Source organism: Oncorhynchus keta, unplaced genomic scaffold (genome assembly GCF_023373465.1).
Source record: "Oncorhynchus keta strain PuntledgeMale-10-30-2019 unplaced genomic scaffold, Oket_V2 Un_contig_3684_pilon_pilon, whole genome shotgun sequence".
Taxonomy (NCBI): domain Eukaryota; kingdom Metazoa; phylum Chordata; class Actinopteri; order Salmoniformes; family Salmonidae; genus Oncorhynchus; species Oncorhynchus keta.
This window is the reverse complement of record NW_026287376.1, coordinates 36952-62961: the sequence shown is the minus strand read 5'-3', so window position 1 is coordinate 62961 and position 26010 is coordinate 36952. Positions and strand designations below refer to the sequence as shown.

General features: G+C 44.6%; 1 pseudogene; it reads left to right on the top strand.

The window, feature by feature from the left end:
• Nucleotides 1–26010, top strand: part of LOC127924117 (NT-3 growth factor receptor-like) — a 65498-nt pseudogene that overhangs the window by 22171 nt on the left and 17317 nt on the right.

Below are 26010 nucleotides of genomic sequence, written 5' to 3'. Positions count from 1 at the left end.
ACGGTGTCTGTTGTGGGAAAGGAACGGTGTCTGTTGTGGGAAAGGAACGGTGTCTGTTGTGGGAAAGGAACGGTGTCTGTTGTGGGAAAGGAATGGTGTCTGTTGTGGGAAAGGAACGGTGTCTGTTGTGGGAAAGGAACGGTGTCTGTTGTGGGAAAGGAACGGTGTCTGTTGTGGGAAAGGAATGGTGTCTGTTGTGTGGTGGGAAAGGAACGGTGTCTGTTGTGGGGTGGGAAAGGAATGGTGTCTGTTGTGGGAAAGGAACGGTGTCTGTGGGGGGAAAGGAATGGTGTCTGTTGTGGGAAAGGAATGGTGTCTGTTGTGTGGTGGGAAAGGAACGGTGTCTGTTGTGTTGTGGGAAAGGAACGGTGTCTGTTGTGTGGTGGGAAAGGAACGGTGTCTGTTGTGGGAAAGGAACGGTGTCTGTTGTGGGAAAGGAACGGTGTCTGTTGTGGGAAAGGAACGGTGTCTGTTGGGGAAAGGAACGGTGTCTGTTGTGTGGTGGGAAAGGAACGGTGTCTGTTGTGTGGTGGGAAAGGAATGGTGTCTGTTGTGTTGTGGGAAAGGAACGGTGTCTGTGGTGGGAAAGGAACGGTGTCTGTTGTGTGGTGGGAAAGGAATGGTGTCTGTTGTGTGGTGGGAAAGGAATGGTGTCTGTTGTGTTGTAGGAAAGGAACGGTGTCTGTTGTGGGAAAGGAACGGTGTCTGTTGTGGGAAAGGAACGGTGTCTGTTGGGGAAAGGAACGGTGTCTGTTGTGGGAAAGGAACGGTGTCTGTTGTGGGAAAGGAACGGTGTCTGTTGTGTTGTGGGAAAGGAACGGTGTCTGTTGTGGGAAAGGAATGGTGTCTGTTGTGGGAAAGGAACGGTGTCTGTTGTGTTGTGGGAAAGGAACGGTGTCTGTTGTGGGAAAGGAATGGTGTCTGTTGTGGGAAAGGAACGGTGTCTGTTGTGTGGTGGGAAAGGAACGGTGTCTGTTGTGGGAAAGGAACGGTGTCTGTTGTGTGGTGGGAAAGGAACGGTGTCTGTTGTGGGAAAGGAACGGTGTCTGTTGTGGGAAAGGAACGGTGTCTGTTGTGGGAAAGGAACGGTGTCTGTTGTGGGAAAGAAACGGTGTCTGTTGTGTGGTGGGAAAGGAACGGTGTCTGTTGTGTTGGGGAAAGGAACGGTGTCTGTTGTGGGAAAGGAACGGTGTCTGTTGTGGGAAAGGAATGGTGTCTGTTGTGGGAAAGGAACGGTGTCTGTTGTGTGGTGGAAAGGAACGGTGTCTGTTGTGGGGTGGGAAAGGAACGGTGTCTGTTGTGTGGTGGGAAAGGAACGGTGTCTGTTGTGTTGTGGGAAAGGAACGGTGTCTGTTGTGTGGTGGGAAAGGAACGGTGTCTGTTGTGTTGTGGGAAAGGAACGGTGTCTGTTGTGTTGTGGGAAAGGAACGGTGTCTGTTGTGTTGTGGGAAAGGAACGGTGTTGGGGAAAGGAACGGTGTCTGTTGTGGGAAAGGAACGGTGTCTGTTGTGGGAAAGGAACGGTGTCTGTTGTGGGAAAGGAACGGTGTCTGTGGTGGGAAAGGAACGGTGTCTGTTGTGGGAAAGGAACGGTGTCTGTTGTGGGAAAGGAACGGTGTCTGTTGTGGGAAAGGAACGGTGGTGTCTGTTGTGGGAAAGGAACGGTGTCTGTTGGTGGGAAAGGAACGGTGTCTGTTGTGGGAAAGGAACGGTGTCTGTTGTGGAAAGGAACGGTGTCTGTTGTGGGAAAGGAACGGTGTCTGTTGTGGGAAAGGAACGGTGTCTGTTGTGGGAAAGGAACGGTGTCTGTTGTGGGAAAGGAACGGTGTCTGTTGTGGAAAGGAACGGTGTCTGTTGTGGGAAAGGAACGGTGTCTGTTGTGGGAAAGGAACGGTGTCTGTTGTGGGAAAGGAACGGTGTCTGTTGTGGGAAAGGAATGGTGTCTGTTGTGGGAAAAGGAATGGTGTCTGTTGTGGGAAAGGAACGGTGTCTGTTGGTGGAAAGGAATGGTGTCTGTTGTGGGAAAGGAATGGTGTCTGTTGTGGGAAAGGAACGGTGTCTGTTGTGGAAAGGAACGGTGTCTGTTGTGTTGAAAAGGAACGGTGTCTGTTGTGGGAAAGGAACGGTGTCTGTTGTGGTGAAAGGAATGGTGTCTGTTGTGGGGTGGGAAAGGAACGGTGTCTGTTGTGTTGTGGAAAGGAACGGTGTCTGTTGTGGGAAAGGAACGGTGTCTGTTGTGGGAAAGGAATGGTGTCTGTTGTGTGGAGGGAAAGGAACGGTGTCTGTTGTGTGGTGGGAAAGGAACGGTGTCTGTTGTGTGGTGAGAAAGGAACGGTGTCTGTTGTGTGGAGGGAAAGGAACGTGTCTGTTGTGGGAAAGGAACGGTGTCTGTTGTGTGGTGGGAAAGGAACGGTGTCTGTTGTGTGGTGAGAAAGGAACGGTGTCTGTTGTGTGGAGGGAAAGGAACGGTGTCTGTTGTGGGAAAGGAACGGTGTCTGTTGTGTGGAGGGAAAGGAACGGTGTCTGTTGTGTGGTGAGAAAGGAACGGTGTCTGTTGTGTGGAGGGAAAGGAACGGTGTCTGTTGTGTGGTGGGAAAGGAACGGTGTCTGTTGTGTGGTGGGAAAGGAACGGTGTCTGTTGTGTGGAGGGAAAGGAACGGTGTCTGTTGTGTGGTGGGAAAGGAACGGTGTCTGTTGGTGGGAAAGGAACGGTGTCTGTTGTGGGAGGGAAAGGAACGGTGTCTGTTGTGTGGAGAAAGGAACGGTGTCTGTTGTGTGGAGGGAAAGGAACGGTGTCTGTTGTGTGGTGAGAAAGGAACGGTGTCTGTTGTGTGGAGGGAAAGGAACGGTGTCTGTTGTGTGGAGGGAAAGGAACGGTGTCTGTTGTGTTGTGGGAAAGGAACGGTGTCTGTTGTGTGGTGGGAAAGGAACGGTGTCTGTTGTGTTGTGGGAAAGGAACGGTGTCTGTTGTGTTGTGGGAAAGGAACGGTGTCTGTTGTGTTGTGGGAAAGGAACGGTGTCTGTTGTGTTGTGGGAAAGGAACGGTGTCTGTTGTGTTGTGGGAAAGGTACGGTGTCTGTTGTGTTGTGGAAAGGAACAGTGTCTGTTGTGTGGAAAAGGAACGGTGTCTGTTGTGGGAAAGGAACGGTGTCTGTTGTGTGGTGGGAAAGGAACGGTGTCTGTTGTGTGGTGGGAAAGGAACGGTGTCTGTTGTGTGGTGGGAAAGGAACGGTGTCTGTTGTGGGAAAGGAACGGTGTCTGTTGTGTGGTGGGAAAGGAACGGTGTCTGTTGTGTGGTGGGAAAGGAACGGTGTCTGTTGTGGGAAAAGGAACGGTGTCTGTTGTGTGGTGGGAAAGGAACGGTGTCTGTTGTGTGGTGGAAAGGAACGGTGTCTGTTGTGGGAAAGGAACGGTGTCTGTTGTGTGGTGGGAAAGGAACGTGTCTGTTGTGGGGTGGAAAGGAACGGTGTCTGTTGTGTTGTGGGAAAGGAACGGTGTCTGTTGTGTGGTGGAAAGGAACGTGTCTGTTGTGTGGTGGGAAAGGAACGGTGTCTGTTGTGTTGTGGGAAAGGAATGGTGTCTGTTGTGTGGAAAAGGAATGGTGTCTGTTGTGTGGTGGGAAAGGAATGGTGTCTGTTGTGTTGTGGGAAAGGAACGGTGTCTGTTGTGTGGTGGAAAGGAACGGTGTCTGTTGTGTGGTGGGAAAGGAATGGTGTCTGTTGTGTTGTGGGAAAGCAATGGTGTCTGTTGTGTTGTGGGAAAGGAACGGTGTCTGTTGTGTGGAGGGAAAGGAATGGTGTCTGTGGTGGGAAAGGAACGGTGTCAGTTGTGGGAAAGGAACGGTGTCTGTTGTGTGTGAGAAAGGAACGGTGTCTGTGGTGGAAAAGGAACGGTGTCTGTTGTGTGGAGGGAAAGGAATGGTGTCTGTTGTGTGGTGGGAAAGGAATGGTGTCTGTTGTGTTGTGGGAAAGGAACGGTGTCTGTGAAAAAAGGAACGGTGTCTGTTGTGGGAAAAGGAACGGTGTCTGTTGTGTGGAGAAAGGAACGGTGTCTGTGGTGGGAAAGGAACGGTGTCTGTTGTGTGGAGGGAAAGGAATGGTGTCTGTTGTGTGGTGGGAAAGGAATGGTGTCTGTTGTGTGGTGGGAAAGGAATGGTGTCTGTTGTGTGGGAGGGAAAGGAATGGTGTCTGTTGTGTGGTGGGAAAGGAATGGTGTCTGTTGTGTGGTGGGAAAGGAACGGTGTCTGTTGTGGGAAAGGAACGGTGTCTGTTGTGGGAAAGGAACGGTGTCTGTTGTGGGAAAGGAACGGTGTCTGTTGTGTGGAGGGAAAGGAACGGTGTCTGTTGTGGGAAAGGAACGGTGTCTGTTGTGGGAAAGGAACGGTGTCTGTTGTGGGAAAGGAACGGTGTCTGTTGTGGGAAAGGAACAGTGTCTGTTGTGGGAAAGGAACGGTGTCTGTTGTGGGAAAGGAACGGTGTCTGTTGTGGGAAAGGAATGGTGTCTGTTGTGGGAAAGGAATGGTGTCTGTTGTGGGAAAGGAACGGTGTCTGTTGTGGGAAAGGAACGGTGTCTGTTGTGGGAAAGGAACGGTGTCTGTTGTGGGAAAGGAACGGTGTCTGTTGTGGGAAAGGAACGGTGTCTGTTGTGGGAAAGGAATGGTGTCTGTTGTGTGGAAAGGAACGGTGTCTGTTGTGTGGTGGGAAAGGAACGGTGTCTGTTGTGGGAAAGGAACGGTGTCTGTTGTGGGAAAGGAACGGTGTCTGTGGTGGGAAAGGAACGGTGTCTGTTGTGGGGTGGGAAAGGAACGGTGTCTGTTGTGGGAAAGGAACGGTGTCTGTTGTGGGAAAGGAACGGTGTCTGTTGTGGGAAAGGAACGGTGTCTGTTGTGGGAAAGGAACGGTGTCTGTTGTGGGAAAGGAACGGTGTCTGTTGTGTGGTGGGAAAGGAACGGTGTCTGTTGTGGGAAAGGAACGGTGTCTGTTGTGGGGTGGGAAAGGAACGGTGTCTGTTGTGTGGTGGGAAAGGAACGGTGTCTGTCTGTTGTGGGAAAGGAACGGTGTCTGTTGTGGGAAAGGAACGGTGTCTGTTGTGGGAAAGGAATGGTGTCTGATGTGGGGTGGGAAAGGAATGGTGTCTGTTGTGGGGTGGGAAAGGAATGGTGTCTGTTGTGGGAAAGGAACGGTGTCTGTTTTGGGAAAGGAACGGTGTCTGTTGTGTGGTGGAAAGGAATGGTGTCTGTTGTGGGGTGGGAAAGGAATGGTGTCTGTTGTGGGGTGGGAAAGGAATGGTGTCTGTTGTGGGAAAGGAACGGTGTCTGTTGTGGGAAAGGAACGGTGTCTGTTTTGGGAAAGGAATGGTGTCTGTTGTGGGGTGGGAAAGGAATGGTGTCTGTTGTGGGGTGGGAAAGGAATGGTGTCTGTTGTGGGAAAGGAACGGTGTCTGTTGTGGGGTGGGAAAGGAATGGTGTCTGTTGTGGGAAAGGAACGGTGTCTGTTGTGGGAAAGGAATGGTGTCTGTTGTGGGAAAGGAACGGTGTCTGTTGTGGGAAAGGAACGGTGTCTGTTGTGTGAAAGGAACGGTGTCTGTTGTGTTGTGGGAAAGGAACGGTGTCTGTTGTGTTGTGGGAAAGGAACGGTGTCTGTTGTGGGAAAGGAACGGTGTCTGTTGTGTGAAAGGAACGGTGTCTGTTGAGTCACTAGAACACTGTGACCATGCTGTCTGGTATTACTGGTCCAGACAGTCACCAGAACACTGTGACCATGCTGTCTGGTATTACTGGTCCAGACAGTCACCAGAACACTGTGACCATGCTGTCTGGTATTACTGGTCCAGACAGTCACCAGAACACTGTGACCATGCTGTCTGGTATTACTGGTCCAGACAGTCACTAGAACACTGTGACCATGCTGTCTGGTATTACTGGTCCAGACAGTCACCAGAACACTGTGACCATGCTGTCTGGTATTACTGGTCCAGACAGTCACCAGAACACTGTGACCATGCTGTCTGGTATTACTGGTCCAGACAGTTTGTTTAGAGGTGATGAGGGATGTTACTGAGTGATGAGGGATGTTACTGAGTGATGAGGGATGTTACTGAGTGATGAGGGGATGTTACTGAGAGTGATGAGATGTTACTGAGTGATGAGGGGATGTTACTGAGTGATGAGGGATGTTACTGAGGGATGAGGGATGTTACTGTGATGTTACTGAGTGATGAGGGATGTTACTGAGTGATGAGGATGTTACTGATGAGATGATGATGAGGATGTTACTGAGTGATGAGGGGATGTTACTGAGTGATGAGGGGATGTTACTGAGTGATGAGGATGTTACTGAGTGATGAGGATGACTGATGATGAGGATTACTGAGTGATGAGGGATGTTACTGAGTGATGAGGGGATGTTACTGAGTGATGAGGGATGTTACTGAGTGATGAGGGATGTTACTGAGTGATGAGGATGTTACTGAGTGATGAGGGATGTTACTGAGTGATGAGGGATGTTACTGAGATATGATGAGGATGTTACTGAGTGATGAGGGGATGTTACTGAGTGATGAGGATATTACTGAGTGATGAGGGGATGTTACTGAAGATGAGGGATGTTACTGAGTGACGAGGATGTTACTGAGTGATGAGGATGTTACTGAGTGATGAGGGATGTTACTGAGTGATGAGGATGTTACTGAGTGATGAGGGATGTTACTGAGTGATGAGGATGTTACTGAGTGATGAGGGATGTTACTGAGTGATGAGGGATGTTACTGATGATGAGGGATGTTACTGAGATGTTACTGAGTGATGAGGATGTTACTGAGTGATGAGGGATGTTACTGAGTGATGAGGATGTTACTGAGTGATGAGGATGTTACTGAAGTGATGAGGATGTTACTGAGTGATGAGGGATGTTACTGAGTGATGAGGATGTTACTGAGTGATGAGGATGTTACTGAGTGATGAGGATGTTACTGAGTGATGAGGATGTTACTGAGATGAGGGAGGGATGTTACTGAGTGATGAGGATGTTACTGAGTGATGAGGGATGTTACTGAGTGATGAGGGTTACTGATGTTACTGAGTGATGAGGGATGTTACTGAGTGATGAGGATGTTACTGAGTGATGAGGGATGTTACTGAGTGATGAGGGATGTTACTGAGTGATGAGGGATGTTACTGAGTGATGAGGATGTTACTAGATGAGGATGACTGGGATGAGGATGTTACTGAGTGATGAGGGATGTTACTGAGTGATGAGGATGTTACTGAGTGACGAGGGATGTTACTAGTGACGAGGATGAGTGATGAGGATGTTACTGAGTGATGAGGATGTTACTGAGTGATGAGGGATGTTACTGAGTGATGAGGATGTTACTGAGTGATGAGGATGTTACTGAGTGATGAGGGATGTTACTGAGTGATGAGGGATGTTACTGAGTGATGAGGATGTTACTGAGTGATGAGGGATGTTACTGAGTGATGAGGGATGTTACTGAGTGATGAGGGATGTTACTGAGTGATGAGGATGTTACTGAGTGATGAGGGATGTTACTGAGTGATGAGGGATGTTACTGAGTGATGAGGGGATGTTACTGAGTGATGAGGATGTTACTGGATGATGTTACTGAGTGATGAGGATGTTACTGAGTGATGAGGGATGTTACTGAGTGATGAGGATGTTACTGAGTGATGAGGGATGTTACTGAGTGATGAGGATGTTACTGAGTGATGAGGGATGTTACTGAGTGATGAGGGATGTTACTGAGTGATGAGGATGTTACTGAGTGATGAGGATGTTACTGAGTGATGAGGGATGTTACTGAGTGATGAGGGGATGTTACTGAGTGATGAGGATGTTACTGGATGTTTACTGAGTGATGAGGATGTTACTGAGTGATGAGGATATTACTGAGTGATGAGGATGTTACTGGTGAGTGATGAGGATGTTACTAGTGATGAGGATGTTACTGAGTGATGAGGATGTTACTGAAGTGATGAGGATGTTACTGAGTGATGAGGGATGTTACTGAGTGATGAGGATGTTACTGAGTGATGAGGATGTTACTGAGTGATGAGGGATGTTACTGAGTGATGAGGATGTTACTGAGTGATGAGGATGTTACTGAGTGATGAGGATGTTACTGAGTGATGAGGATGTTACTGAGTGATGAGGATGTTACTGAGTGATGAGGGATGTTACTGAGTGATGAGGGGATGTTACTGAGTGATGAGGATGTTACTGAGTGATGAGGATGTTACTGAGTGATGAGGATGACTGAGTGATGAGGATGTTACTGAGTGATGAGGATGTTACTGAGTGATGAGGATTTACTGAGTGATGAGGATGTTACTGAGTGATGAGGGATGTTACTGAGTGATGAGGGATGTTTACTGAGTGATGAGGATGTTACTGAGTGATGAGGGGATGTTACTGAGTGATGAGGATGTTACTGAGTGATGAGGGATGTTACTAGTGATGAGGATGTTACTGAGTGATGAGGATGTTACTGAGTGATGAGGATGTTACTGAATGAGATGATGAGGGATGTTACTGAGTGATGAGATGTTACTAGTGATGAGGGGATGATGTTACTGAGAGATGTTACTGAGTGATGAGGGGATATTACTGAGTGATGAGGGGATGTTACTGAGTGATGAGGGGATGTTACTGAGTGATGAGGATGTTACTGAGTGATGAGGATGTTACTGAGTGATGAGGATGTTACTGAGTGATGAGGATGTTACTGAGTGATGAGGGATGTTACTGAGTGATGAGGATGTTACTGAGTGATGAGGATGTTACTGGGATGTTACTGAGTGATGAGGGATGTTACTGAGTGATGAGGATGTTACTGAGTGATGAGGGATGTTACTAGTGATGAGGATGTTACTGAAGTGATGAGGATGTTACTGAGTGATGAGGGATGTTACTGAGTGATGAGGATGTTACTGAGTGATGAGGGATGTTACTGAGTGATGAGGATGTTACTGAGTGATGAGGATGTTACTGAGTGATGAGGATGTTACTGAGTGATGAGGATGTTACTGAAGTGATGAGGATGTTACTGAGTGATGAGGATGTTACTGAGTGATGAGGGATGTTACTGAGTGATGAGGGATGTTACTGTGATGAGGGATGTTACTGAGTGATGAGGGATGTTACTGAGTGATGAGGATGTTACTGAGTAATGAGGGATGTTACTAGTAATGATGATGTTACTGAGTGATGAGAGGGATGTAATGAGATGATACTGACAAGATGATGAGGATATTACTGAGTAATGAGGGATGTTACTGAGTGATGAGGATATTACTGTTAGTAATGAGATATTACTGAGTGATGAGGATGTTACTGAGTGATGAGATGTTACTAGTGATGAGATATTACTGAGTGATGAGATGTTACTAGTAATGAGATGTTACTGAGTGATGAGATATTACTGAATGGATGTCACTACTGAGTGATGAGGAGGATGTTACTGAGTGATGAGGATGTTACTGAGTGATGAGGATGTTACTGAGTGATGAGGGATGTTACTGAGTGATGAGGATGTTACTGAGTGATGAGGATGTTACTGAGTGATGAGGATGTTACTGAGTGATGAGGATATTACTAGTAATGAGAGATATTACTAGTAATGAGGGATGTTACTAGTGATGAGGGATATTACTAGTAATGAGGATATTACTAGTGATGAGGGATGTTACTGAGGATGAGGGATGTTTACTGAGTGATGAGGATGTTACTGAAGTGATGAGGATGTTACTGAGTGATGAGGATGTTACTGAGTGATGAGGATGTTACTGAGTGATAGGATGTTACTGAGTGATGAGGATGTTACTGAGTGATGAGGATGTTACTGAGTGATGAGGATGTTACTGAGGATGAGGGATGTTACTGAGTGATGAGGATGTTACTGAGTGATGAGGATGTTACTGAGTGATGAGGATGTTACTGAGTGATGAGGATGTTACTGAAGTGATGAGATGTGATTTACTAGTGATGATGTTACTGAGTGATGAGGATGTTACTGAGTGATGAGGATATGTTACTGAGTGATGAGGATGTTACTGAGTGATGAGGATGTTACTGAGTGATGAGGATGTTACTGAGTGATGATGGATGTTACTGAGTGATGAGGATGTTACTGAGTGATGAGGGATGTTACTGAGTGATGAGGATGTTACTGAGTGATGAGGATGTTACTGAGTGATGAGGATGTTACTGAGTGATGAGGATGTTACTGAGTGATGAGGATGTTACTGAGTGATGAGGATGTTACTGAGTGATGAGGATGTTACTGAGTGATGAGGATGTTACTGAGTGATGAGGATGTTACTGAGTAATGATGAGGATGTTACTGTGATGAGGATGTTACTGAGATGTTACTGAGTGATGAGGATGTTACTGAGTGATGAGGATGTTACTGAGTGATGAGGATGTTACTGAGTGATGAGGATGTTACTGTGATGAGGATGTTACTGAGTGATGAGGGATGTGAGATGAGATATTACTGAGTGATGAGGATGTTACTGAGTGATGAGGATGTTACTGAGTGATGAGGATGTTACTGAGTGATGAGGATGTTACTGAGTGATGAGGATGTGAGGATGTTACTGAGTGATGAGGATGTTACTGAGTGATGAGGATATTACTGAGTGATGAGGATGTTACTGGTGATGAGGGATGAGTGATGTTACTGAGTGATGAGGATGTTACTGAGTGATGAGGATGTTACTGAGTGATGAGGATGTTACTGAGTGATGAGGATGTTACTGAGTGATGAGGATGTTACTGAGTGATGAGGATGTTACTGAGTGATGAGGATGTTACTGAGTGATGAGGATTTACTGATGTGACTGAGGATGAGGATGTTACTGAGTGATGAGGGATGTTACTGAGTGATGAGGATGTTACTGAGTGATGAGGATGTTACTGAGTGATGAGGATGTTACTGAGTGATGAGGATGTTACTGAGTGATGAGGATGTTACTGAGTGATGAGGATGTTACTGAGTGATGAGGATGTTACTGAGTGATGAGGATGTTACTGAGTGATGAGGGATGTTACTGAGTGATGAGGGATGTTACTGAGTGATGAGGATGTTACTGAGTGATGAGGATGTTACTGAGTGATGAGGATGTTACTGAGTGATGAGGATATTACTGATGAGATTTACTGAGTGATGAGGGGATGTTACTGAGTGATGAGGATGATTACTGAGTGATGAGGATGTTACTGAGTGATGAGGATGTTACTGAGTGATGAGGATGTTACTGTGACTGGATGTTACTGAGTGATGAGGATGTTACTGAGTGATGAGGATGTTACTGAGTGATGAGGATGTTACTGAGTGATGAGGATGTTACTGAGTGATGAGGGATGTTACTGAGTGATGAGGATGTTACTGAGTGATGAGGGATGTTACTGAGTGATGAGGATGTTACTGAGTGATGAGGGATGTTACTGAGTGATGAGGATGTTACTGAGTGATGAGGGATGTTACTGAGTGATGAGGATGTTACTAGTGATGAGGGATGTTACTGAGTGATGAGATGTTACTAGTGATGAGTGTTACTGAGGATGAGATGTTACTGAGTGATGAGGATGTTACTGAGTGATGAGGATGTTACTGAGTATTGAGGATGTTACTGAGTGATGAGGGGATTACTGAGTGATGAGGATGTTACTGAGTGATGAGGATGTTACTGAGTGATGAGGATGTTACTGAGTGATGAGGATGTTACTGAGTGATGAGGATGTTACTGAGTGATGAGGATGTTACTGAGTGATGAGGATGTTACTGAGTGATGAGGATGTTACTGAGTGATGAGGATGTTACTGAGTGATGAGGATGTTACTGAGTTGAGGATGTTACTGAGTGATGAGGATGTTACTGAGTGATGAGGATGTTACTGAGTGATGAGGGGATGTTACTGAGTGATGAGGATGTTACTGAGTGATGAGGGATGTTACTGAGTGATGTTAGGTGATGAGGATTTACTAGTGATGAGGATGTTACTGAGTGATGAGGATGTTACTGAGTGATGAGGATATTACTGAGTGATGAGGATGTTACTGAGTGATGAGGATGTTACTGAGTGATGAGGATGTTACTGAGTATGAGGATGTTACTGAGTGATGAGGATGTTACTGAGTGATGAGGATGTTACTGAGTGATGAGGATGTTACTGGTGATGAGGATGTTACTGAGTGATGAGGATGTTACTGAGTGATGAGGATGTTACTGAGTGATGAGGATGTTACTGAGTGATGAGGATGTTACTGAGTGATGAGGGATGTTACTGAGTGATGAGATGTTACTGAAGTGATGAGGATATTACTGAGTGATGAGGATGTTACTGAGTGATGAGGATGTTACTGAGTGATGAGGGATGTTACTGAGTGATGAGGATGTTACTGAGTGATGAGGATGTTACTGAGTGATGAGGATGTTACTGAGTGATGAGGATGTTACTGAGTGATGAGGATGTTACTGAGTGATGAGGATGTTACTGAGTGATGAGGATGTTACTGAGTGATGAGGGATGTTACTGAGTGATGAGGATGTTACTGAGTGATGAGGGGATGTTACTGAGTGATGAGGATGTTACTGAGTGATGAGGATGTTACTGAGTGATGAGGATGTTACTGAGTGATGAGGATGTTACTGAGTGATGAGGAATGAGATGTTACTGAGTGATGAGGATGTTACTGATGAGGATTTACTGAGTGATGAGGATGTTACTGATGTGATGAGGATATTACTGAGTGATGAGGATGTTACTGAGTGATGAGGATGTTACTGAGTGATGAGATGTTACTGGTGATGAGGATGTTACTGATGAGGATGATGAGGATGTTACTGAGTGATGAGGGATGTTACTGATGTTACTGAGTGATGAGGATGTTACTGAGTGATGAGGATGTTACTGAGTGATGAGGATGTTACTGAGTGATGAGGATGTTACTGAGTGATGAGGATGTTACTGAGTGATGAGGATGTTACTGAGTGAATGAGGATGTTACTGTGATGAGGGTTACTGATGTGATGTTACTGAGTGATGAGGATGTTACTGATGATGACTGAGGGGATGTTACTGAGAGATGTTACTGAGTGATGAGGGATGTTACTGAGTGATGAGGGATATGTTACTGAGTATGAGATGTTACTGAGTGATGAGGATGTTTACTGAGTGATGAGGATGTTACTGAGTGATGAGGATGTTACTGAGTGATGAGGGGATGTTACTGATGTTTACTGAGTGATGAGGATGTTACTGAGTGATGAGGATTTACTGAGTGATGAGGGATGTTACTGAGTGATGAGGATGTTACTGGGATGTTACTGAGTGATGAGGATGTTACTGTAATGTGATGAGGATGTTTACTGAGTGATGAGGATGTTACTGAGTGATGAGGGGATGAGGGGATGTTACTGAGTGATGAGGATGTTACTGAGTGATGAGGGATGTTACTGAGTGATGAGGATGTTACTGAGTGATGAGGATGTTACTGAGTGATGAGGATGTTACTGAGTGATGAGATATTACTGAAGTGATGAGGATGTTACTGAGTGATGAGGATGTTACTGAGTGATGAGGATGTTACTGAGTGATGAGGATGTTACTGATGATGAGGATGTTACTGAGTGATGAGGGGATGTTACTGAGTGATGAGGGATGTTACTGAGTGATGAGGATGTTACTGAGTGATGAGGATATTACTGAGTGATGAGGATGTTACTGAGTGATGAGGATGTTACTGAAGTGATGAGGATGTTACTGAGTGATGAGGATGTTACTGAGTGATGAGAGGATGTTACTGAGTGATGAGGATGTTACTGGTGATGAGGATGTTACTGATGATGAGGATGTTACTGAGTGATGAGGATGTTACTGAGTGATGAGGATGTTACTGATGATGAGGATGTTACTGAGTGATGAGGGGTGATGTTTACTGAGTGATGAGGATGTTACTGAGTGATGAGGATGTTACTGATGATGAGGATGTTACTGAGTGATGAGGATGTTACTGAGTGATGAGGATGTTACTGAGTGATGAGGATGTTACTGAGTGATGAGGATGTTACTGAGTGATGAGGATGTTACTGAAGTGATGAGGATGTTACTGAGTGATGAGGATGTTACTGAGTGATGAGGATGTTACTGAGTGATGAGGATGTTACTGATGATGAGGATGTTACTGAGTGATGAGGATGTGATGTTACTGGTGATGAGGGATGTTACTGATGATGAGGATTTACTGATGTGATGAGGATGTGATATTTACTGAGTGAGAGGATGTTACTGAGTGATGAGGATGTTTACTGAGTGATGAGGATGTTACTGAGTGATGAGGATGTTACTGAGTGATGAGGATGTTACTGAGTGATGAGAGATGTTACTGATTACTAGTGATGAGGATATTATTACTAGTGATGAGGATATTACTGAGTGATGAGGATATTACTGAAGATATGATGAGATGTTACTAGTGATGAGGATGTTACTGAGTGATGAGGATGTTACTGAGTGATGAGGGATGTTACTGAGTGATGAGGGATGTTACTGAGTGATGAGGATGTTACTGAGTGATGAGGATGTTACTGATGATTGTTACTGAGTGATGAGGGTGATGTTACTGAGTGATGAGGATATGTTACTGACTGATGAGGATGTTACTGAGGATGTTACTGAGTGATGAGGGATGTTACTGAGTGATGAGGATGTTACTGAAGTGATGAGGATGTTACTGAAGTGATGAGGATGTTACTGAGTGATGAGGATGTTACTGTGATGAGGATGTTACTGTGATGAGATGTTACTGAGAGGATGATGATACTGTTATGAGGATGTTACTGAAGTGATGAGGGATGTTTACTGAGTGATGTTACTGAGTGATGAGGATTTACTGAGTGATGAGATGTTACTGAGTGATGAGGATGTTACTGATGATGAGGATGTTACTGTATTGAGGATGTTACTGTTACTGGTGATGAGGGATGTTACTGGTGATGAGGATATTACTGAGTGATGAGATGTTACTAGTGATGAGAGATGTTACTAGTATGAGGATATTACTAGTGATGAGGATGTTTACTGAAGTATTGAGATGTTACTGAGTGATGAGGATGTTACTGAGTGATGAGGATGTTACTGAGTGATGAGGGATGTTACTGAGTGATGAGGGATGTTACTGAGTGATGAGGATGTTACTGAGTGATGAGGATGTTACTGAAGTGATGAGGATGTTACTGAGTGATGAGGATGTTACTGAGTGATGAGGTTACTGATGTTACTGAGTGATGAGGATGTTACTGGTGATGAGGGATGTTACTGAGTGATGAGGATGTTACTGAGTGATGAGGATGTTACTGAGTGATGAGGATGTTACTGAGTGATGAGGATGTTACTGAAGTGATGAGGATGTTACTGGTGATGAGTGATGATGAGGATGTTACTGAGTGATGAGGATGTTACTGAGTGATGAGGGATGTTACTGAGTGATGAGGATGTTACTGTGATGAGGATGTTACTGATATTACTGGTAATGAGATATTACAAGTAATGAGATATTACTAGTATGAGATGAGATATTTACTGAGTGATGAGATGTTACTGAGTGATATTACTAGTAATGAGGATATTACTGAGTGATGAGGATGTTACTGAGTGATGAGGATATTACTGAGTGAGAGATATTACTGAAGTGATGAGGATGTTACTGAGATGAGGATGTGATTTACTGAGTGATGAGTGATGAGTGATGAGATGTTACTGAGTGATGAGGATGTTACTGAGTGATGAGGATGTTACTGGTGATGAGGATGTTACTGAAGTGATGAGGATGTTACTGAGTGATGAGGGGATGTTACTGTGATGAGGATGTTACTGAGTGATGAGGATGTTACTGAGTGATGAGAGATGTTACTGTGATGAGGGATGTTTATGAGTGATGAGGATGTTACTAGTGATGAGGATGTTACTAGTGATGAGGATGTTACTGAGTGATGAGGGATGTTACTGGTGATGAGGATGTTACTGAAGTGATGAGGATGGATGAGATGTTACTGAGTGATGTTAGGATGTTACTGAGTGATGAGGATGTTACTGAGTGATGAGGATGTTACTGAGTGATGAGGATGTTACTGAGTGATGAGGATGTTACTGAGTGATGAGGATGTTACTGAGTGATGAGGATGTTACTGAGTGATGAGGATGTTACTGAGTGATGAGGATGTTACTGAGTGATGAGGATGTTACTGAGTGATGAGGATGTTACTGAGTGATGAGGGGATGGTGATGAGGATGTTACTGGTGATGAGGATGTTACTGAGTGATGAGGATGTTACTGAGTGATGAGGATGTTACTGGTGATGAGGATGTTACTGAGTGATGAGGATGTTACTGAGTGATGAGGGATGTTACTGAGTGATGAGGATGTTACTGAGTGATGAGGGGATGTTACTGAGTGATGAGGGATGTTACTGAGTGATGAGGATGTTACTGAGTGATGAGGATGTTACTGAGTGATGAGGATGTTACTGATAAATGATGTTATGAGATGTTACTGAGTGATAGTGTTACTGAATGATGAGATGTTACTGAGTGATGAGGATGTTACTGAGTGAGAGATATTACTGAGTAATGAGGATGTTACTGATATTACTAGATGAGATGTTACTAGTGATGAGGATATTACTGAAGTGATGAGGATGTTACTGGTGATGAGGATGTTACTGAGTGATGAGGATGTTACTGAAGTGATGAGGATGTTACTGAGTGATGAGGATGTTACTGAGTGATGAGGATGTTACTGAGTGATGAGGATGTTACTGTAGTGATGAGGATGATGTTACTGTAATGAGGATGTTACTGAAGTGGATGATATTACTAGTGATGAGGATGTTACTGAGTGATGAGGATGTTACTGGTGATGAGGATGTTACTGAGTGATGAGGGATGTTACTGAGTGATGAGGATGTTACTGATGATTGTTACTGAGTGATGAGGATGTTACTGAGTGATGAGGATGTTACTGAGTGATGAGGATGTTACTGAGTGATGAGGATGTTATGTTAGGATGTTACTGAGTGATGAGGGATGTTACTGAGTGATGAGGATGTTACTGAGTGATGAGGATGTTACTAGTGATGAGGATGAGATGGATGTTACTGAGTGATGAGGATGTTACTAGTGATGAGGATATTACTGAGTGATGAGATATTACTGAAGTGATTGAGGATGTTACTGAAATGAGGATGTTACTACTAATGAGTGAGAGGATATTACTAGTAATGAGAGATGTTACTAGTATTGAGATATTACTAGTGATGAGATTTACTGAATGTATTATGAGATATTACTAGTGATGAGATTTACTGGTGATGAGGATGTTTTAGTGATGAGGATATTACTGAGTGATGAGGATGTTACTAGTTGAGGATGTTACTGAGTGATGAGGATGTTACTGAAGTGATGAGGATATTTACTGTGATGAGGATGTTACTGAGTGATGAGGATGTGATTTACTGTATGAGGATGACTGAGGATGTTACTGAAGTGATGAGATGTTACTGAAGTGATGAGGGATGTGATGAGGATTTACTGAGTGATGAGGATGTTACTAGTGATGAGGATGTTACTGAGTGATGAGGATGTTACTGAGTGATGAGGATGTTACTGAGGATGTGATGAGGGATGTTACTGAGTGATGAGGATGTTACTGAGTGATGAGGATGTTACTGAGTGATGAGGATGTTACTGAGTGATGAGGGATGTTACTGAGTGATGAGGATGTTACTGAGTGATGAGAGATGTTACTGGTGATGAGGATGTTACTGAGTGATGAGGATGTTACTGAGTGATGAGGATGTTACTGTGATGAGGATGTTACTGGTGATGAGGATGTTACTGAGTGATGAGGATGTTACTGGTGATGAGGATGTTACTGAGTGATGAGGATGTTACTGAGTGATGAGGATGTGATGTTAATGAGGATACTGAGTGATGAGGATGTTACTGAGTGATGAGGATGTTACTGAGTGATGAGGATGTTACTGAAGTGATGAGGATGTTACTGAGTGATGAGGGATGTTACTGAGTGATGAGGATGTTACTGGTGATGAGGGGATGTTACTGAGTGATGAGGATGTTACTGAGTGATGAGGGATGTTACTGATATGAGGATGTTACTGAGTGATGAGGATGTTTACTGAGTGATGTGATGAGGATGAGGATTTACTGAGTGATGAGGATGTTACTGGTGATGAGGATGTTACTGAGTGATGAGGGATGTTACTGAGTGATGAGGATGTTACTGGTGATGGATGTTACTGAGTGATGAGGATGTTACTGAGATGAGGATGTTACTGAGTGATGAGGATGTTACTGAGTGATGAGGATGTTACTGAGTGATGAGGATGTTACTGAGTGATGAGGATGTTACTGTGATGTTACTGAGTGATGAGATGTTACTGGTGATGAGGATGTTATGTTACTGAGTGACTGAGAGATGTTACTGAGTGATGAGGATGTTACTGAGTGATGAGGATGTTTACTGAGATGATGATGAGGATGTTACTGGTGATGAGGATGTTACTGAATGAGATGTTACTGAGTGATGAGATGTTACTGGTGATGAGGATGTTACTGAGTGATGAGGATGTTACTGAGTGATGAGGATGTTACTGAGTGATGAGGATGTTACTGAGTGATGAGGATGTTACTGAGTGATGAGGATGTTACTGAGTGATGAGGATGTTACTGAGTGATGAGGATGTGATTTACTGGTGATGAGGATATTACTGAGTGATGAGGATGTTACTGAGTGATGAGGATGTTACTGAGTGATGAGATGTTACTGAGTGATGAGGATGTTACTGAGTGATGAGGATGTTACTGAGTGATGAGGATGTTACTGGTGATGAGGATGTTACTGGTGATGAGGATGTTACTGAGTGATGAGGATGTTACTGATGATGAGATGTTACTGAAGTGATGAGGGATTACTGATTAGGATGTTACTGAAGTGATGAGGATGTTACTGAGTGATGAGGATGTTACTGAGTGATGAGGATGTTACTGGTGATGAGGATGTTACTGAGTGATGAGGGATGTTACTGAGTGATGAGGATGTTACTGAGTGATGAGGATGTTACTGAGTGATGAGGATGTTACTGAGTGATGAGGATGTTACTGAGTGATGAGGATGTTACTTGATGAGATATTACTGGTGATGAGGATATTACAAGATGTTACTGAAGGATGAGGATGTTACTGTAATGATGAGGATGTTACTGATGAGGATGTTACTGGTGATGAGGATGTTACTGAGTGATGAGGATGTTACTGAGTGATGAGGGATGTTACTGAGTGATGAGGGATGTTACTGAAGTGATGAGGATGTTACTGAGTGATGAGGATGTTACTGAGTGATGAGGGGATGTTACTGAGTGATGAGGATGTTACTGGGAGTGATGAGGATGTTACTGAGTGATGAGGATGTTACTGAGTGATGAGATGTTACTGAGGATGTTACTGATGATGAGGATGTTACTGAGTGATGAGGATGTTACTGAGTGATGAGGATGTTACTGAGTGATGAGGATGTTACTGATTGATGAGGATGTTACTGAGTGATGAGGATGTTACTGGTGATGAGGATGTTACTGGTGATGAGGATGTTACTGAGTGATGAGGATGGATGTTACTGAGTGATGAGGGGATGTTACTGAGTGATGAGGATATTACTGAGTGATGAGGATGTTACTGAAGTGATGAGGATGTTGTTACTGAGTGATGAGGATGTTACTGAGTGATGAGGGATGTTACTGAAGTGATGAGGGATGTTAGGATATTACTGAGTGATGAGGATGTTACTAGTGATGTGACTGAGGATATTACTGAGTGATGAGGGATGTTACTGAGTGATGAGGATGTTACTGAGTGATGAGGATGTTACTGAAGTGATGAGGATATTACTGAGTGATGAGGGATGTTACTGAGTGATGAGATGTTACTGAGTGATGAGGATGTTACTAGTGATGAGGATGTTACTGATGAGTGATGAGGATATTACTGTGAGTGATGAGGATATTACTGGTGATGAGGATGACTGTGATGGGATGTTACTGGTGATGAGGATGTTACTGAGTGATGAGGATATTACTGTAGTGATGAGGATGTTACTGAGTGATGAGGATGTTACTGAGTGATGAGGATGTTACTGAGTGATGAGGGGATGTTACTGAGTGATGAGGGGATGTTACTGAGTGATGAGGATGTTACTGAGTGATGAGGATGATGATGATGAGGATGTTGCTGAGTGATGAGGATGTTACTGTGTGATGAGGATATTTACTGAGTGATGAGGGATGTTACTGAGGATGAGGATGATGTTACTGAGTGATGAGGATGTTACTGAGTGATGAGGATATTACTGAGTGATGAGGGATGTTACTGAGATGATGAGGATGTTACTGAGTGATGAGGATGTGATGTTACTGAGTGATGAGGATGTTACTGAAGGGATGATGAGGAGGATGTTACTGGTATGAGGGATGTTACTGAGTGATGAGGATGTTACTGAGTGATGAGGATGTTACTGAGTGATGAGGATGTTACTGAAGTGATGAGGATGTTACTGAGTGATGAGGATGTTACTGAGTGATGAGGGGATGTTACTGAGTGATGAGGATGTTACTGAGTGATGAGGATGTTACTGAGTGATGAGGGGATGTTACTGAGTGATGAGGGATGTTACTGAGTGATGAGGAGATGTTACTGAGTGATGAGGATGACTGAGTGATGAGAGATGTTACTGGTATTATGAGGATGTTACTGAGTGATGAGGATGTTACTGAGTGATGAGGGTTACTGATGTTACTGAAGTAATGAGGGATGTTACTGGAGGGATGATGTTACTGAGTGATGAGGATGTTACTGAAGTGATGAGGGATATTACTGAGTGAAATGAGGGATGAGGATGTTACTGAGTGATGAGGATGTTACTGAGTGATGAGGATGTTACTGGTGATGAGGGATGTTACTGAGTGATGAGGATGTTATGTTATGTTACTGAGGATGTTTACTGAGTGATGAGGATGTTACTGAGTGATGAGATGTTACTGAGTGATGAGGGATGTTACTGAGTGATGAGGGATGTTACTGAGTGATGAGGGATGTTACTGTGATGAGGATGACTGTATGAGGATGTTACTGAAATGAGATGACTAGAGATGTTACTGAGTGATGAGATGTTACTGAGTGATGAGGGATGTTACTGAGTGATGAGGATGTTACTGATGTGATGAGGATGTTACTGAGTGATGAGGATGTTACTGAGTGATGAGGATGTTACTGGTGATGAGGATGTTACTGAGTGATGAGGATGGATGTTACTGAGTGATGAGGATATTACTAGTGTGTTACTGAGTGATGAGGATATTATGTTACTGTGAGTGATGAGGATGTTACTGAGTGATGAGGATGTTACTGAGTGATGAGGATGTTACTGGTGATGAGGATGTTACTGATGAGGATGTGATATTACTGAGTGATGAGGATATGTTACTGAGTGATGAGGATGTTACTGAGTGATGAGGGATGTTACTGGATGTTACTGAGTGATGAGGATGTTACTGTGATGAGGGATGTTACTGAGTGATGAGGGATGTTACTGAGTGATGAGGATGTTACTGAGTGATGAGGATGTTTACTGAGTGATGAGGATGTTACTGAGTGATGAGGGGATGTTACTGAGTGATGAGGATGTTACTGAGATGAGGATGTTACTGAAGTGATGAGGGATGTTACTGAGTGATGAGATATTACTAGTGTTACTGATGTTACTGGTGATGATGAGGAGGATGTTACTGAGTGATGAGGGATGTTACTGAGTGATGAGGATGTTACTGAGTGAGTGATGAGGATGTTACTGAGTGATGAGGATGTTACTGAGTGATGAGGGATGTTACTGATGAGGGATGATGTTACTGATGAGGATGATGAGGATGTTACTGAGTGATGAGGATGTTACTGAGTGATGAGGATGTTACTGAGTGATGAGGATGTTACTGAGTGATGAGGATGTGTTACTGATGAGTGATGAGGATGTTACTGGTATGAGGATGTTACTGAAGTGATGAGGATGTTACTGAGTGATGAGGGATGTTACTGAGTGATGAGGATGTTACTGAGTGATGAGGGATGTTACTGAGATGATGAGGGGATGTTACTGAGTGATGAGGGATGTTACTGAGTGATGAGGATGGAGTGTGAGGATGTTACTGAGTGATGAGGATGTTACTGAGTGATGAGGGGATGAGGGATGTTACTGAGTGATGAGGGGATGTTACTGAGTGATGAGATGTTACTGAGTGATGAGGGATGTTACTGAGTGATGAGGGGATGTTACTGAAGTGATGAGGGATGTTTACTGAGTGATGAGGATGTTACTGAGAGAGATGATGAGGGATGTTACTGAGTGAGGATGAGGGATGTTACTGAGTGATGAGATGTTACTGGTGATGTGTTACTGGTGATGAGGGATGTTACTGAGTGATGAGGATGTTACTAGTGATAGATGTTACTGAGTGAGAGGATGTTACTGAGTGATGAGGGGATGTTACTGGAGTGATGAGGGGATGTTACTGAGTGATGAGGGATGTTACTGGAGTGATGAGGGTGATGTTACTGAGTGATGAGGGATGTTACTGAGTGATGAGGGAGATGTTACTGGTGATGAGGGATGTTACTGAGTGATGAGGATGTTTACTAGTGAGGATGAGGGATGTTACTGAGTGATGAGGATATTACTGGATGTTTACTGAGTGATGAGGGGATGTTACTGAGTGATGAGGGGATGTTACTGAAGTGATGAGGATGTTTACTGAGTGATGAGGGATGTTACTGAGTATGAGGATGTTACTGAAGTGATGAGGGATGTTACTGAGTGATGTTACTGGGATGTTACTGGTGATGAGGGATGTTACTGAGTGATGAGGATGTTACTGAGTGATGAGGATGTTACTGAGGGAGGGATGTTACTGATGTGATGAGGGGATGTTACTGAGTGATGAGGGATGATGTTACTGAGTGATGAGGGATGTTACTGAGTGATGAGGGATGTTACTGAGTGATGAGGGATGTTACTGAGTGATGAGGGATGTTACTGAGTGATGAGGGATGTTACTGAGTGATGAGGATGTTACTGAGTGATGAGGATGTTACTGAGTGATGAGGGATGTTACTGGTGATGAGGGATGTTACTGAGTGATGAGGATGTTACTGAGTGATGAGGGGATGTTACTGAGTGATGAGGGGATGTTACTGAGTGATGAGGGGGATGTTACTGAGTGATGAGGGATGTTACTGAGTGATGAGGGGATGTTACTGGTGATGAGGATGTTACTGATGATGGATTACTGAGTGATGAGGATGTGATGTTACTGAGTGATGAGGGATGTTACTGAGTGATGAGGATGTGATGACTGAGTGATGAGGGACTGTTACTGAGTGATGAGGGGATGTTACTGAGTGAGTGATGAGGGTGATGTTACTGAGTGATGAGGATGTTACTGATGATGAGGATGTTACTGAGTGATGAGGGATGTTACTGGTGATGAGGGGATTTACTGGTGATGAGTGATGAGGGATGTTACTGAGTGATGAGGGATGTTACTGAGTGATGAGGGTGATGAGGATGTGATGTTACTGAGTGATGAGGGGGATGTTACTGAGTGATGAGGATGTTACTGAGTGATGAGGATATTATGTTACTGAGTGATGAGGGGATGTGATGTTACTGAGTGATGAGGGTTACTGGTGATGAGGGGATGTTACTGAGTGATGAGGATGTTACTGAGTGATGAGGGATGTTACTGAGTGATGAGGATGTTACTGAGTGATGAGGATGTTACTGAGTGATGAGGATGTTACTGAGTGATGAGGTGTTTTTAGGTTTGTATAACTGAAGACCTACTGGTAATTTACAGACATCATCCAGCAGAATACCAACAGCACATCTCTTCTTCCCAGACCCTGAAGGACCTCACCCTTTCTGTTGTCTATAAGATGTCTGATATCAATGTGTTTACTACTACAGTAGTACCAGCAGTAAACAACAGTACTTCATCTCATCCACAGACCCTGAAACCATCAGAAGGGTGTCCCTTTAGTTCCCAGAGCCTGAAGGACCCCAACCTGTCTGTTGTCTATATGCTGTAGTTCCATCTGTAAACCAACAGTACTTCTCCATCTCATCCACAGACCCTGAAAACCAACAGGTGTCCCTTTGGTTCCCAGAGCCTGAAGGACCCCAACCTGTCTGTTGTCTATATGCTGTAGTTCCGTCTGTAAACCAACAGTACTTCTCCATCTCATCCACAGACCCTGAAACCATCAGGTGTCCCTTGGTTCCCAGAGCCTGAAGGACCCCAACCTGTCAGCCAGAAAAGACTTCCAGAGAGAAGCTGAGCTGCTCACCAACCTCCAGCACGACCACATTGTTAAGTTCTATGGGGTCTGTGTGGATGGAGATCCCCTCATCATGGTGTTTGAGTACATGAAGAATGGGGACCTCAACAAGTTCCTCAGGTAGTGGTATAGGAACAATGCTGGTACACAGGGGCGCCTCTTTGGTTTCAGAAGTGGGGGGACATAGCCTGACGGGAGGTCTGGAATATTTTGGGGGAATCTAAAGCTAATTAACTGCATTTTACACAATCCAACCTGCCGTCTCTATTTAGAACAAAAGAAAGCAAAAATGTCCTCTGTCTCTACTACTCCTCTGTCTCTACTACTCCTCTGTCTCTACTCCTCCTCTGTCTCTACTACTCCTCTGTCTCTACTCCTCCTCTGTCTCTACTCCTCCTCTGTCTCTACTACTCCTCTGTCTCTACTACTCCTCTGTCTCTACTACTCCTCTGTCTCTACTACTCCTCTGTCTCTACTCCTCCTCTGTCTCTACTCCTCCTCTGTCTCTACTCCTCCTCTGTCTCTACTCCTCCTCTGTCTCTACTCCTCCTCTGTCTCTACTACTCCTCTGTCTCTACTCCTCCTCTGTCTCTACTCCTCCTCTGTCTCTACTCCTCCTCTGTCTCTACTACTCCTCTGTCTCTACTCCTCCTCTGTCTCTACTACTCCTCTGTCTCTACTACTCCTCTGTCTCTACTCCTCCTCTGTCTCTACTCCTCCTCTGTCTCTACTCCTCCTCTGTCTCTACTACTCCTCTGTCTCTACTACTCCTCTGTCTCTACTCCTCCTCTGTCTCTACTACTCCTCTGTCTCTACTCCTCCTCTGTCTCTACTCCTCCTCTGTCTCTACTCCTCCTCTGTCTCTACTACTCCTCTGTCTCTACTACTCCTCTGTCTCTACTCCCTCCTGTCTCTACTCCTCCTCTGTCTCTACTCCTCCTCTGTCTCTACTCCTCCTCTGTCTCTACTACTCCTCTGTCTCTACTCCTCCTCTGTCTCTACCCTCCTCTGTCTCTACTCCTCCTCTGTCTCTGTCTCCTACTCCTCCTCTGTCTCTACCTCCCTCCCCTCTGTCCTCTGTCTCTACTCCTCTGTCTCTACTACTCTGTCTCTACTCCTCTGTCTCTACTACTCCTCTGTCTCTACTCCTCCTCTGTCTCTACTACTCTGTCTCTAATGTTTCTCTACTCCCTCTGTCTCTACTCCTCCTCTGTCCTCCTCTGTCTCTAAGGTCCTCCTCTCCAGTCCATACTCCTCCTCTGTCTCTACTACTCCTCTGTCTCCTCTGTCTCTACTCCAGAGTCCCTGGTCCAGATGGCCAGCCTCTGTCTCTACTAAGGTCCTCTGTCTCTCTCTCCTCTGTCTCTACTCCTCCTCTGTCTCTACTCCTCTACTCTACTGTCCTCTGTCTCTACTCCTCCTCTGTCTCTACTCCTCCTCTGTCTCACTACTCCTCCAGTCTCTACTACTGTCCTCTGTCTCTATCTCCTCTCCAGAGTCCATGGTCCAGATGGCCAGCCTCTACTACTCCTC